Here is a 15370-nt window from a genome sequence, read left to right as displayed (position 1 = left end):
TGCCTCCCACATGCACGTACTAGAACTTCACATTGCAGTGGGAAGTGGCATGTCTGCCATTTTAACCACCTCAGCTGTGGACTCGGTGTTGTGTATCAGGTCCCGAAGCTCGGCTGTTGGTGTGAGTCCATGGCTCTGCACGGCATGACCTTCTGTTTGAAGACAGTAGGCACAGTTTTCAGGATTTTTTTTGTTGCCGGAAGTTGGGTCAAACATCAGTCCAAAATCTTGCTCAATCTACAGGCAAGACACACAAAGTCACTGTCGGTCCTGCCGTTGCCAGAGCTGTTACCCTTTGAAGGGTAATAACTCTGGCAATGGCCACCCTGCAACGTGTCATGCTTTGGGGAAAAAACACAATACATCAACATTACATTCATACGTTATCACACATGCATTCTACACAGTTGACAGAGTCCATTTCGTACATACCATTCCTGGACTATATCGGAGGAGTTCCGTGGGTCATGGACTACTTTTTGGCGGTAGGCAGAGGTTCAGCTCCATCTTTTCTTTTACGGTGGCTTCATCAGATGTGTCTTTCATCGGCGCGATGGCCTTTCGACTCTGCCCTTCTTCACTCAGCCAGTGTTCGTCCGTGAAGGGGTCTCTGTCAGCAGCTGGTCCACCTTCAACCAAAGATAAAAAAGGACAGGAACACACAATGGTATAAACAGTCCAACCAATCCCCATTACACTGAATGGTGAGAAAAAAAGTCTCACTCCCTTGTGAGCACTCCCTCGCATGCCTGCAACCGAGCACCTAGTATATGTGCAAAGCTGTCATCAAGGCAAATGATGGCAACTATGAAGAATCTCAAATATATTTAGATTTTTTTAAAACACTTTCTGGTTACTACATCATTCCATATGCATTATTTCATAGTTTTGAGGTCTTCACTATTATTCTACAATGTAGAAAAGAGTAAAAATAAAGAAAAACCCTTGAATTAGTAGGTGTCCAAACATTTGACTGGTACTGAATATATCATAGACTGACTGACCAGGTGAAAGCTGTGTCATGGAAAGACAAATGTTCATAATGTTTTGTGCACACACACATATATATATATATATATATATATATATATATATATATATATATATATATATATATATATATATATATATATATATATATATATATATATATATATATATAAATATATATATGTAATAATACAGTAAAACTACAGAGCACAAACCATAAACACAAATAAAAGAGTTACGCATGCCAACCAGCTGACCCCCCTGTTAGTGATCTACGAGGGAACTTTACTCTTCCTCCTGCAGCCTCTTTTTGCAGGTGGTTCAGTCTCCATGGCAAGTGTCACTGGTGTATGTTAGAATCTGGAAAGGCTTCGAAAAATCCTGTGCTTAATCATTTGAACATCTAGTGTTGTTGCAGCGGCAGTTTCACTATCGTCAGATTGTGCCTTTAGAAACGGCAAAACCATAAAAACATTTTTTTGTCTTAGAGCCCATCCCAATCCACTCCCTACCGCTTTCCCTTGACACTTCAACCCTTTCAATGTGTGCAGATCCATAAGGTGAAAGCTTTATGACTACACTGCTTACACCTATCCACACCCTTCAAAAATCAGCAAACAAAGGGTTAGTGCTAAGGGGAAGTGGTAGGGAGTGATTTGGAACCCAGATTTATTTCGTACTCACATAGTCAGTTTTGCTTTTGGTGGTCAGCCAGGTATGGGAACAAGGAAACTAATTGCTCTTGCATATGCCTACTTCATATGTCGTGGGGGACTTGTTCGGAACCCAAAACATGAAATTACTAGACTGGCAATAATACATGAAGGCAAAACATTGATCTTAATGCATTTAAAACTAGATTATCCTCTGCCATATTTGCAACCAATATCTTGATCATATCACATCTGGTGTGGTCAGTCAAGTTCATGATCCTTTCCCATCCCTTAGCTTTGCTCTGGAGAATGACCTCAATCATCTAGCAAAAAGCACAGACACTGACCCTGGGGCAGCAGGTAGCCTAGTGGTTAGAGCATTGGAAAAGCAACCAAAAGGTTGCTAGATTGAATCCCTAAACTGACAAGGTAATTAGCCCCTGAACAAGTCAATTAACCCGCTGTTCCTAGGCTATCATTGTAAATAAGAGTTTGTTCTTAACTGACTTGCCTAGTTAAATACATGAATAAAAAATAAACAATAAACACCAGGGTTCTTTGTCAATACATTTTTTGCTTGTTTCCTCGCTTTCCTTTTCAAATTGAATTTGATAATAAGACCTAATTTTCCTCTCATAATTAATTCTCCTGTACTTGGTTTTGAGAAGAATGACGAGGACACGAGACAAATTGAGAAAAAGCTCAGTGGTAGCCAGCCATTTTCCCGGACAGCTACTGTGCAAGGATTGGTTTCAGCCCTGTTCCAACACCTGGCTACAGTATATCACTAAACTGCACATTAGGATCTTCCAATATGATTTTAGTGGGTAAGAGCAGGACAGGAAAAGGCCTACATACATAGTTACTCTCCAGGAGTAGGCCAACCCAACATCACAAAGATGGGACCTCAGGAAGATAAGTCAGAGCAAATAAAGAAAGGCTTACTTTACTCTTCCTCAGCTTTCCTTTTTTTGTTAGGACTTTGTGTCAACAGTGTCAGCGTCGGATGAATCACCAACGTCCATGGAGTAGCTTGCATCTTGCAGAATAGTTAATAGAATCTTCCGATCACATGAATAAATCAATAGTCTCTGTTCTCAACAATTCTACAGGGACAATACAACGAAATTACATATCTGTCCTTAAAAATATGTTTGTTAGCCATGCACTAAAACCCCATATTAGTCGGGTTCAAATAATCTGTTAGGAGATCATTAAGCTACAATTCTATATGGGATGTTGAGAGATGACATACAATTAAATGGGGCCTGATGTGATCTGTGACATGCCACAGAATGTGTAACGTGTGACTCCATCCCTCCAAACCTTAGACCCCAGGCACAATCCCCCCCCTCCCAAAAGTGTGTTTGGCATTTAAATATCTCAGCCGTAACCACCCGCAGGCTTTGGGGGACGGGGGTTAGGGGCTCGCGTTTAATGTACCATCCCTGCAAACAGCAGACCTCCGTCTGGATCTGGGTGGCAGAACTGGGCCAGCAGGATTAGATCCGGCCTGCTGGACTCAGGACAGAAGTGTGTCGTATAATTTGTGCTAGCTAGGATTGTACGAACGAATACATTGGTCACATCTCTGTACTGTAGACAAATAACTCACCATCAGGACTAGTTTATTGGGTAAACACATTTTTAGCACACAAGGTCTGGTTTCTGAAGAAAACACTCCAACACTTCTTCATGTACTTCTGTCTCAGAGTCCTTGTAGACTTTTAAGGCTACGGTAGGCAGCGTGCATTTCTTGACAACTTGAAAGACATTAAACAAAGTGACATTTGGCTCACTGTTATGTACTGACCAAACCGGCCGTGTTCCAATTTGTTTTTACACATACAGTTGAAGTCGGAAGTTTACATACACCTTAGCAACCTACATTTAAACTCAGTTTCACAATTCCTGACATTTAATCCTCGTGAAAATTCTATGTCTTAGGTCAGTTGGGATCACCACAATTTTAAGAATGTGAAATGTCAGAATAATAGTTAGAGAGTGATTTATTTCTGATTTTATTTCTTTCATCACATTCCCAGTGGGTCAGAAGTTCACATGCTACCAAATACTAATTGAGCATATTGCTTTTAAATTGTTTAACTTGGATCAAATGTTTCAGGTAGTCTTCCACAAGCTTCCCACAATAAGTCCTATAATCGACATAACCTGAAAGGCCACTCAGCAAGGAAGAAGCCACTGCTCCAAATCCACCATAAAAAAAAAAGCCAGACTACTGTTTGCAACTGCACATGGGGACAAAGATTGTACTTTTTGGAGAAATGTCTGCTGAAACAAAAATAGAGCTGTTTGGCCATAATTATGATTGGAGGAAAAAGCTTGCAAGCTGAACACCATCCCAACCGTGAAGCACGGGAGTGGCAGCATCATGTTGTGTGGGTGCTTTGCTGCAGGAGGGACTGGTGCACTTCCCAAAATAGAAGGCGTCATGAGGAAGGAAAATGTTGTGGTTATATTGAAGCAACATCTCAAGACATCAGTCAGGAAGTTAAAGCTTGGTTGCAAATGGGCCTTCCAAATGGACAATGACCCCAAGCATACTTCCAAAGTTGTGGCAAAATGGCTTAACGACAACAAAGTCAAAGTATTGGAGTGGCCATCACAAAGCCCTTACCTCAATCCTATAGAAAATCTGTGGGCAGAACTGAAAAGGCGTGTGCGAGCAAGAGGCCTACGAACCTGACTCAGTTACACCAGCTCTGTCAGGAGGAATGGGCCAAAATTCACCCAACTTATTTTGGGAAGCTTGTGGAAGGCTACAACGTTTGACCCAAGTTAAACAATTTAAAGGCAATAATACCAAATATTAATTGAGTGCATGTAAACTTCTGACCCATTGGGAATGTGATGAAAGAAATAAAAGCTGAAATAAATCACTCTCCTACATTTCACATTCTTAAAATAAAGTGGTGATCCTAACTGACCTAAGACAGGGACATTTTACTAGGATTAAATGTCAGGAATTGTGAAAAACTGAGCTTAAATGTATTTGGCCAATGTGTATGTATGTAAACTTCCGACTTCAACTGTAGATACTTTTGTACCTGTTCCCTCCAGCATCTCCACAAGGTCCTTTGCTGTTGTTCTTGGATTGATTTGCACTTTTCGCACCAAAGTACGTTCAACTCTAGGAGACAGAACGCGTCTCCTTCCTGAGCGGTATGACGGCTGCGTGGTCCCATGGTGTTTATACTTGCGTACCATTGTTTGTACAGATGAACGTGGTACCTTCAGGCATTTGGAAATTGCTCCCAAGAATGAAACAGACTTGTGGAGGTTTACAATTTTTTTTCTGAGGTCTTGCCTAATTACTTTTGATTTTCCCATGATGTCAAGCAAAGAGGCACTAAATTTGAAGCTAGGCCTTGAAATACATCCACAGGTACACCTCCAATTGACTCAAGTGATGTCAATTGCTTCTAAAGCCATGACATACAGTGCCTTGCAAAAGTATTCGTCCCCCTTGAACTTTGCGACCTTTTGCCACATTTCAGGCTTCAAACATAAAGATATAAAACATTATTTTTTTGTGAAGAATCAACAACAAGTGGGACACAATCATGAAGTGGAACGACATTTATTGGATATTTCAAACTTTTTTAACAAATCAAAAACTGAAAAATTGGGCGTGCAAAATTATTCAGCCCCCTTAAGTTAATACTTTGTAGTGCCACCTTTTGCTGTGATTACAGCTGTAAGTCGCTTGGGGTATGTCTCTATCAGTTTTGCACATCGAGAGACTGAATTTTTTTCCCATTCCTCCTTGCAAAACAGCTCGAGCTCAGTGAGGTTGGATGGAGAGCATTTGTGAACAGCAGTTTTCAGTTCTTTCCACAGATTCTCGATTGGATTCAGGTCTGGACTTTGACTTGGCCATTCTAACACCTGGATATGTTTATTTTTGAACCATTCCATTGTAGATTTTGCTTTATGTTTTGGATCATTGTGATAACATGCGTCTTGGTGAGAGGTGTAGGAGTCAGGCGCAGGAGAGCAGGGATGTCTGAGGAGCGTGTTAAAAAACAACAAACATCAAATACCATCGAACGCAATACACACAAGTCTAATCCTGCACGAATTACGGCAGGTAACAGCTGCCCTATATACCCACAGAAATCAAAGCAATTGAAAACCAGGTGTGAAAAGGAACACAGACAAAACAACCAGAAAAAGAAAAAGGGATCGGTAGTGGCTAGTAGACCGGCGACGCCGAGCGCCGAGCGCTGCCCGAACAGGGAGAGAAGTTACCCTCGGTAGAAGTCGTGACAGTACCCCCCCCCTGACGCGCGGCTCCCGCAGCGCGACGACGCCGGCCTCGAGGACGACCCGGAGGACGAGGCGCAGGGCGATCCGGATGGAGGCGGTGAAACTCCCTTAGCATAGGAGGATCCAGTACGTCCTCCACCGGCACCCAGCATCTCTCCTCCGGACCGTACCCCTCCCAGTCCACGAGGTACTGAAGACCCCCCCGACGCCTCGAGTCCAGTATGGACCGAACTGCATACGCCGGCGCCCCCCCGATGTCCAGGGGGGGCGGAGGGACCTCCCGCACCTCATCTTCTTGAAGCGGACCAGCCACCACCGGCCTGAGGAGAGACACATGAAACGAGGGGTTAATACGGTAATACGGGGGGAGCTGTAACCTATAACACACCTCGTTTATTCTCCTCAGGACTTTGAATGGCCCCACAAACCGCGGACCCAGCTTCCGGCAGGGCAGGTGGAGGGGCAGGTTTCGGGTCGAGAGCCAGACCCGGTCCCCCGGTGTGTACACCGGGGCCTCACTGCGATGGCGGTCGGCACTGGCCTTCTGCCGTGCTTCGGCCCGTTTAAGGTACCCATGGGCGGCCTCCCAGGTTTCCCTTGAGCGTTTCACCCAATCGTCCACCGCAGGAGCCTCGGTCTGGCTCTGATGCCATGGTACCAGGACCGGCTGATAGCCCAACACACATTGGAAGGGCGACAGGTTCGTAGAGGAGTGGGGGAGTGAGTTCTGGGCCATCTCCGCCCAGGGGATGTACTTCGCCCACTCCCCTGGCCGGTCCTGGCAATACGACCGCAGAAACCTACCCACATCCTGGTTCACTCTTTCCACCTGCCCATTACTCTCGGGGTGAAACCCAGAGGTCAGGCTGACCGAGACCCCCAAACGTTCCATGAATGCCTTCCACACCCTGGACGTGAACTGGGGACCCCGATCAGAAACAATATCCTCAGGCACCCCGTAGTGCCGGAAGACGTGAGTAAACAGGGCCTCCGCCGTCTGTAGGGCCGTAGGGAGACCGGGCAAAGGGAGGAGACGACAGGACTTAGAAAACTGATCCACAACGACCAGGATTGTGGTGTTGCCCTGTGACGGTGGCAGATCGGTCAAGAAGTCAACCGACAGGTGTGACCAAGGCCGCTGTGGAACGGGAAGGGGTTGTAACTTCCCTCTGGGCAGGTGCCTAGGAGCCTTGCACTGAGCGCACACTGAGCAGGAGGACACATAAACCCTCACGTCCTTGGCTAAAGTGGTCCACCAGTACTTCCCACTAAGACATCGCACCGTCCTCCCAATCCCCGGATGACCAGAGGAGGGGGATGTGTGAGCCCACCAAATTAACCTGTCTCTAACCTCCAGCGGAACATACACCCGTCCCGCTGGACATTGTGGTGGAGTGGGCTCAACACGCGATGCTCGCTCGATGTCTGCGTCCACCTCCCACCTTACAGGTGCCACTAGACAAGAAGCCGGGAGGATGGGCGCAGGATCAATGGCCCGCTCCTCCGTATCATATAGTCGGGACAGTGCGTCTGCCTTAGTGTTCTGGGAGCCTGGTCTATAGGAGATGGTAAACCTAAATCGGGTGAAAAACATGGCCCACCTTGCCTGACGAGGGTTCAGTCTCCTCGCTGCCCGAATGTACTCTAGATTACGGTGGTCAGTCCAGATGAGGAAAGGGTGCTGGGCCCCCTCAAGCCAATGTCTCCACACCTTCAGGGCTCTGACAACAGCTAGCAGCTCCCGATCCCCCACGTCATAGTTTCGCTCCGCCGGGCTGAGCTTCTGAGAAAAGAAAGCACAGGGGCGGAGCTTCGGTGGCGCACCCGAGAGCTGGGAGAGCACGGCTCCAACCCCAGCCTCGGATGCGTCCACCTCCACTATAAATGCCAAAGAGGGGTCCGGATGCGCCAGCACGGGAGCCGAGGTAAAAAGAGCCTTCAGGCGACCAAAAGCCCTGTCCGCCTCAGCCGACCACCCCAGACGCGTCGGCCCCCCCTTCAGCAGTGACGTAATGGGCGCAGCCACCTGCCCAAAACCCCGGATAAACCTCCGGTAGTAGTTGGCAAACCCTAAGAACCGCTGCACCTCCTTTACCGTGGTTGGAGTCGGCCAATTACTCACGGCTGCAATGCGGTCATCCTCCATCACCAACCCCGATGTGGAAATGCGATATCCAAGGAAGGAGACGGCCTGTTGGAAGAACGAGCATTTCTCAGCCTTGACGTACAGGTCATGCTCCAACAGTCTCCCAAGTACCCTGCGCACCAGAGACACATGCGCGGCCCGTGTAGCGGAATAGACCAGAATATCATCGATGTAAACCACCACACCCTGACCGTGCAGATCCCTGAGAATCTCATCCACAAAAGATTGGAAGACTGCTGGAGCATTCTTCAAACCGTACGGCATGACGAGGTACTCATAATGGCCGGATGTGGTACTAAACGCCGTCTTCCACTCATCTCCCTTCCGGATACGCACCAAGTTATATGCACTCCTGAGATCCAGTTTTGTGAAAAACCGTGCTCCGTGAAATGACTCAATCGCCGTGGCAATGAGAGGTAGCGGGTAACTATACCCCACCGTGATGGAATTTAGACCTCTATAGTCAATGCACGGACGCAGACCACCCTCCTTCTTCTTCACAAAAAAGAAACTCGAGGAGGCAGGTGAGATGGAGGGCTGAATGAACCCCTGCCCCAGAGATTCCGATATGTATGTCTCCATAGCCACCGTCTCCTCCTGTGACAGGGGATACACGTGACTCCTGGGAAGTGCAGCGCCTACCAGGAGATTTATCGCACAATCCCCTCGTCGATGAGGTGGTAATTGGGTTGCCTTCTTTTTACAGAAGGCGATAGCCAAATCGGCATATTCTGAGGGAATGTGCACGGTGGAGACTTGGTCTGGACTCTCCACCGTTGTAGCACCGATGGAAACTCCTACACACCTGCCTGAGCACTCCTCCGACCACCCCTGTAGAGCCCTCTGTTGCCACGAAATCCTGGGGTTGTGACAGGCCAACCAGGGGATCCCCAACACCACCGGAAACGCAGGAGAATCAATGAGGAAGAGACTAATTCTCTCCTCATGACCCTCCTGCGTAACCATATCCAGTGGAGCCGTGGCCTCCCTGACTAGCCCTGACCCTAATGGTCGGCTATCTAAGGCGTGCACTGGGAAGGGTTTATCCAGCTGAACAAGGGGAATCCCTAACCTGTTCCCCGCCGCGCCTGAATCTACTAGCGCCTTATGCCGGGAAAGAGGGGAAAATTTTGGAAAAACAATCCATACATACATGTGACCAACAGGGGGCTCTGGGTGAGCCTGGTGCCGACTCACCTGAGGTGTCCGGGCAGTGCTCGGCCTGGCGTCTCGACTCCCGGGGGGACCCCCCCAGCACCGGTCAGCAGTGTGCCCTCTGCGACCACAGCTGGCACAGGAAAGGCCCCCTCCTCCGGTCGCCCTCGCTGAAGCACCTCCTAGCTCCATGGGTGTTGGAGTGGTGGAGCTGGGAGATGGAACTGACAGAGCCCGATCTGGACGTCCGCGGGTCGCCAGCAAGTTGTCCAACCGAATGGACATGTCGATCAATTGGTCCAAGGACAGGGTGGTGTCTCTACAGGCCAGCTCCCTACGGACGTCCTCACGCAAACTACACCTATAGTGATCGATCAAGGCCCTGTCGTTCCATCCCGCGCCAGCGGCCAAGGTCCGGAACTCTAGAGCAAAGTCCTGAGCACTCCTCCTCTCCTGCCTCAGATGGAACAGCCGTTCACCCGCCGCTCGACCCTCAGGTGGGTGATCAAACACGGCCCGAAAGCGGCGGGTGAACTCTGGGTTGTGGTCCCTCGCCGAGTCAGGATCGTTCCACACCGCGTTGGCCCACTCCAGGGCTTTACCTGCGAGGCAGGAGACGAGGGCGTTCACGCTCTCACCCCCCGAAGGAGCCGGACGAACAGTCGCCAGGTATAGGTCCATCTGGAGTAAGAAGCCCTGGCACCCGGCCGCCGTCCCATCATACTCCCTCGGGAGGGCGAGTCGAATTCCACTGTGCTCAGGCAATGAAGGAGAGGGTAGTGGTACTGGTTGGGGTGTAGCTGATAACGGTGTGGGAAGGCCACCTCTCTCCCATCTCTCCATCGTCGCCATCACCTGATCCATGGCGGTCCCCAGTCGGTGTAACACTGCCGTGTGGTGTTGAACTCGCTCCTCCACGGACCCTGGAAGTGCGTCCGCTCCTGCTGACTCCATAATTATATTGGTGCAGGATTCTGTGATAACATGCGTCTTGGTGAGAGGTGTAGGAGTCAGGCGCAGGAGAGCAGGGATGTCTGAGGAGCGTGTTTAATAATAGTCCAGCAATGCAAATGGCACAGAACAAAAATCCCAAAACTACGCTCTCGAATAATCGTGCAAACACACGGAGGAACTAACACAGTTCTGACACTTTACATACACGTGCGTAAATGCGAAAAAAACAACAAACATCAAATACCATCGAACGCAATACACACAAGTCTAATCCTGCACGAATTACGGCAGGTAACAGCTGCCCTATATACCCACAGAAATCAAAGCAATTGAAAACCAGGTGTGAAAAGGAACACAGACAAAACAACCAGAAAAAGAAAAAGGGATCGGTAGTGGCTAGTAGACCGGCGACGCCGAGCGCCGAGCGCCGCCCGAACAGGGAGAGAAGTTACCCTCGGTAGAAGTCGTGACAATCATTGTCTTGTTGGAAGACAAATCTCCGTCCCAGTCTCAGGTCTTTTGCAGACTCCATCAGGTTTTCTTCCAGAATGGTCCTGTATTTGGCTCCATCCATCTTCCCATCAATTTTAACCATCTTCCCTGTCCCTGCTGAAGAAAAGCAGGCCCAAACCATGATGCTGCCACCACCATGTTTGACAGTGGGTATGGTGTGTTCAGGGTGATGAGCTGTGTTGCTTTTACGCCAAACATAACGTTTTGCATTGTTGCCAAAAAGTTCAATTTTGGTTTCATCTGACCAGAGCACCTTCTTCCACATGTTTGGTGTGTCTCCCAGGTGGCTTGTGGCAAACTTTAAACAACACTTTTTATGGATATCTTTAAGAAATGGCTTTCTTCTTGCCACTCTTCCATAAAGGCCAGATTTGTGCAATATACGACTGATTGTTGTCCTATGGACAGAGTCTCCCACCTCAGCTGTAGATCTCTGCAGTTCATCCAGAGTGATCATGGGCCTCTTGGCTGCATCTCTGATCAGTCTTCTCCTTGTATGAGCTGAAAGTTTAGAGGGACGGCCAGGTCTTTGCAGTGGTCTGATACTCCTTCCATTTCAATATTATCGCTTGCACAGTGCTCCTTGGGATGTTTAAAGCTTGGGAAATCTTTTTGTATCCAAATCCGGCTTTAAACTTCTTCACAACAGTATCTCGGACCTGCCTGGTGTGTTCCTTGTTCTTCATGATGCTCTCTGCGCTTTTAACGTACCTCTGAGACTATCACAGTGCAGGTGCATTTATACGGAGACTTGATTACACACAGGTGGATTGTATTTATCATCATTAGTCATTTAGGTCAACATTGGATCATTCAGAGATCCTCACTGAACTTCTGGAGAGAGTTTGCTGCACTGAAAGTAAAGGGGCTGAATAATTTTGCACGCCCAATGTTTCAGTTTTTGATTTGTTAAAAAAGTTTGAAATATCCAATAAATGTCGTTCCACTTCATGATTGTGTCCCACTTGTTGTTGATTCTTCACAAAAAAATACAGTTTTATATCTTTATGTTTGAAGCCTGAAATGTGGCAAAAGGGTGCAAAGTTCAAGGGGGCCAAATACTTTCGCAAGGCACTGTAATTTTCTGTAATTTTCCAAGCTGTTTAAAGGCACAGTCAACTTCATGTATGTGTCACGTTCTGACCTTAGTTCTTTTGTTGTGTCTTTGTGTTAGTATAGGCAGCCTGTTTTCACCCTTGAGTTGTAGGTGATTATTTTCTGTTGAGTGTTTGTATTCTGCACCTGTTTCGGTTTCGTTCGTTCACTTTGTTGTTTTTGTTCAGTGTTCAATTTCTTTATTAAAAATATGGACACTTACCACGCTGTGCATTGGTCCTCACCTTCTTCCACCACAGACGGCCGTTACAGTCTGTAAACTTCTGACCCACTGGAATTGTGATACAGTGAAATAATCTGTAAACAATTGTTGGAAAATGACTTGTGTCATGCACAAAGTAGATGTTCTAACCGACTTGCCAAAACTATAGTTTGTTAACAAGATATGTGTGGAATGCTTGAAAAACGAGTTAATCTCTCCAACCTAAGTGTATGTAAACTTCCGACTTCAACTGTACATGTTATTCAATCATTTCATCCAAACTGCTCATGCAGGCGTTTGCGTAGCCAGGCTCTAAAATAGAACTTGGTTCTCCCATCTACTCATTGATTTTTACAAGCATACTGTATACCCACATGTGTGATTGAAAGATGAGAGGTCCACACTCCAGTCTAGTTGGTGGCGGTAATGCAACATATAAAATCCACAGAAAAAGAGTGATTAATGAAATAACTAGCTAGGTATTTTGATCTGTGGATTAGTAGTCAGAGTAGAGAACACATGAGTGTGTATGACTCAAATCTACAAAGATCCAGCTAAAAAAAAGGGACCATGTGCATTTCAGTAAAATAACAACCCAATGTTTATCTCCCTGGACAAATGTCACATCTAAAATAGTCAGCACTACCCTAACACAGCCTATATAAAACACAGCCAATACATTCTTTAAAAAAAAAACATATGTAGCCTTATGAACAACGCTGGACACGATGTTGATATTCACACTAACTTACGGACTATGACAGCCTCAAAATGAACACCTCATCACACCGACAGTGTCTATGTGCAAAATGGTAAAACAGCATTATCTTAATATGTGTGCAACAAAAGTTCAACATTCACCTACCATTCCTGTCAAGCCGTCTACGCGTACAGTGTGATGCATACATTCAATAATCCAAATGTATGCACCTAACAGAACGCACCGTAACTGCATCTGCAAAGCAATGCTGCAAGGCAAGTGTTCCATTAGGAATGAATGTACTTCTGGTGTGCCAAAATGCAATGCCAAGATCGGTGTGATCGAGGCACAAGCAAAGTCGAACGGTTGCATGCATAACATTTGCATATTGTGTGTGGATTTCAGCATAGGAGATAGAGATAAACACCTAGCTAGCTTTCTAACATTTCATTGGTTACATAAAATCCCGTCAACTGAAAGATGTAACGTTATTCCCTGCATTCTCCCCGGCTTTGCTGCGCTGATTAACTCCATATTTGGTAAACATACACGAGGCACGCACCACATTTGACTCTAGCTTCTGTAGCACGCACAAGGCACGCATATAAGCCTTGACAAATTCTGGAAAAGTATCTACAGCTGACAGTTAACATCATAGTTACCCAGGCACACATCCATTGCTGAATACTCAAACCAAATGCAGATTTAGGTTAACTATGTAGCTAGCTTAGATGTGTGGCTTTGGTAGCCATCTAGCTAATGCTATTAGTTAGCTAAGTAGCCATCTAGCTAGCCATAGAATCAACACTTATGTCAGCTAAAGTATTGAGTATACTAGAATGAATGACTGACCTTAACACAGTATAACCTGCATTCTGGTTCACTATTCTAGAAAATATGTTTTTTTAACCCTCATTGTTCTATATTGATTCTAGTTTGCAAACGTTAGCTTGCTAGATGGCCAAGCTACCTAACATTAGCTATTAGTTAGCTAGGTAACGTTAACTAATGTTAGCTAGTTTCTGTAGCTAAGTTAACCTGGTAGCTAATGGTTAGATAACTTTAGCTATTTGCTATGGCAACTTTACAAAACATTTGGTGCCGAATTGCCACACGGTTATTGCTTTATTCAAAATAAGGAATTTAGCCTCTTCAAGTACCTACCTTGTCCATTCTGTCAAACTGACCTAAAACTATAAGCTAGCTAGCTACGCTTTGAGAATGGCGCCAAGCCTAGCTTGTTTTTTATACCGATCGACCAATGGAGGATGGTGAGAGGCGCTATAGGAAGACGGGAATGGAATTCATGGAACGGAGTCAAACGTGGTTTCTGTATGTTTAATGTGTTTCAGACGTTCCATTGATTCCATTCCAGCCATTACAATGATCCCGTCCTCCTATAGCTCCTCCCACCAGCCTCCACTGCTGATTGCCTGCTAGGTAATGAATATTTGGCTTGAAACTAACTATTGGCAAATGGTTGACTTAGGCCAAATCTGAATTTCAAAACCATATAACTTACCTGAATGCAAAGCCTACTTCTGCCAGTGTCCGTCTGAGGCGAATGCGAGGAAGGAAATATCAGCGGCGGCAAAATCGAAACTTAAATGCAAATCAGTGGGCGGGAATACATTGACAAGCAATACTTAAACACATTTTTTCAAATGAACTCTGTTTTACCTCCGACTCTAGTGGTCAGAATTAGTTACTTAATTCCCAAAATTGTTAAAGCTGCTCTTTTCAAGTAAAATGTTAGTAACTGCTGTAATGCCTCCATTATTTGCTGTGTATATTGATCTGGGGGGGTTGCTATTGCGGGTTGCCAGGCAGTGACAGTACAACATGTATAATTGATGGAGAAACGTTTGACACTGGGCGTAATGTAATCTAATATATAGTCCCAGTGGGCCCTCTTTGGCTGGGACTGGGAAGCAGGGAGTGCAGACAGAGAGGAGGGAGGGTGGTAGTGTGTAATCTAGGATATAGTCCCATTGGGCCTATTCTTGCTAGTAGGGCTAGAAATTGCCAGGGACATAACAATACGATAGTATCACGATACTTAGGTGCCAATACGATATGGATTGCAATTCTCATGATATATGCATTGCGATTCGATACTGTGATTTTGTGATTCGATATATTACTCACCATATGTCTGGTGCAGAGGGACAAGAGAGAGCCATGAGAAAATGTGTTTATCACTCATGGAAATAAAAGTGCTGAAAACAAATTGGCTGCCTATTTAAAAATAAGATGCAGAACAAGTTCTGAAGGAACACAGTGTAGGTACAGCCAACTTGCGCAAAAATAATATTATGACATGCTATATCGTCAAAAATAATATTATGACATGCTATATCGTCAAAAATAATATCCCGATATGTAACTATCAATTCCCCCCCCCCCCATCAATACTGGCTAGGGTTGGGAACGGTGGGCAGAGGGGGAAGAGAGAGGGAGGATGGGGAATGAGAGAGAGGTAGGAGCAGTGCTGTTTGTGGAAAGGAGGAGGGGGAGATGGGGAGTCAAATTTGTGGAAAGGAAAGCATGGATTTGCTGTCTAAGCCAAGTGCAAAATGTATGTATTGTACATCAGTGTTTTTCAAACTCTAGGAACCACATGGGCTAGCTAGGGAATATAAACAATGGTC

The 15370-nt window shown here is 46.1% G+C and overlaps 1 protein-coding gene and 1 long non-coding RNA gene across 5 annotated transcripts in view; one reads left to right on the top strand and one right to left on the bottom strand.

Annotated features, from left to right (window-relative positions):
- LOC110521812 (low-density lipoprotein receptor-related protein 8) overlaps positions 1-15370 on the top strand; it is a 261008-nt gene that overhangs the window by 159676 nt on the left and 85962 nt on the right. The gene's annotated exons all lie outside the window — the stretch shown is intronic.
- On the bottom strand, positions 489-13951 carry LOC149984015 (uncharacterized). The gene is made up of 3 exons (XR_016495270.1): positions 13884-13951; positions 12020-12114; positions 489-629 (listed from the first exon to the last, which is right to left on the bottom strand). It is a non-coding gene; the product is annotated as an uncharacterized LOC149984015 (long non-coding RNA).

Source organism: Oncorhynchus mykiss, chromosome 4, assembly GCF_057628025.1.
Source record: "Oncorhynchus mykiss isolate SJ-2025 chromosome 4, ASM5762802v1, whole genome shotgun sequence".
NCBI classification, from domain to species: Eukaryota; Metazoa; Chordata; class Actinopteri; order Salmoniformes; family Salmonidae; genus Oncorhynchus; species Oncorhynchus mykiss.
Note: the sequence above shows the minus strand (reverse complement) of the source record. Positions and strands in the feature narration are given on the sequence as shown.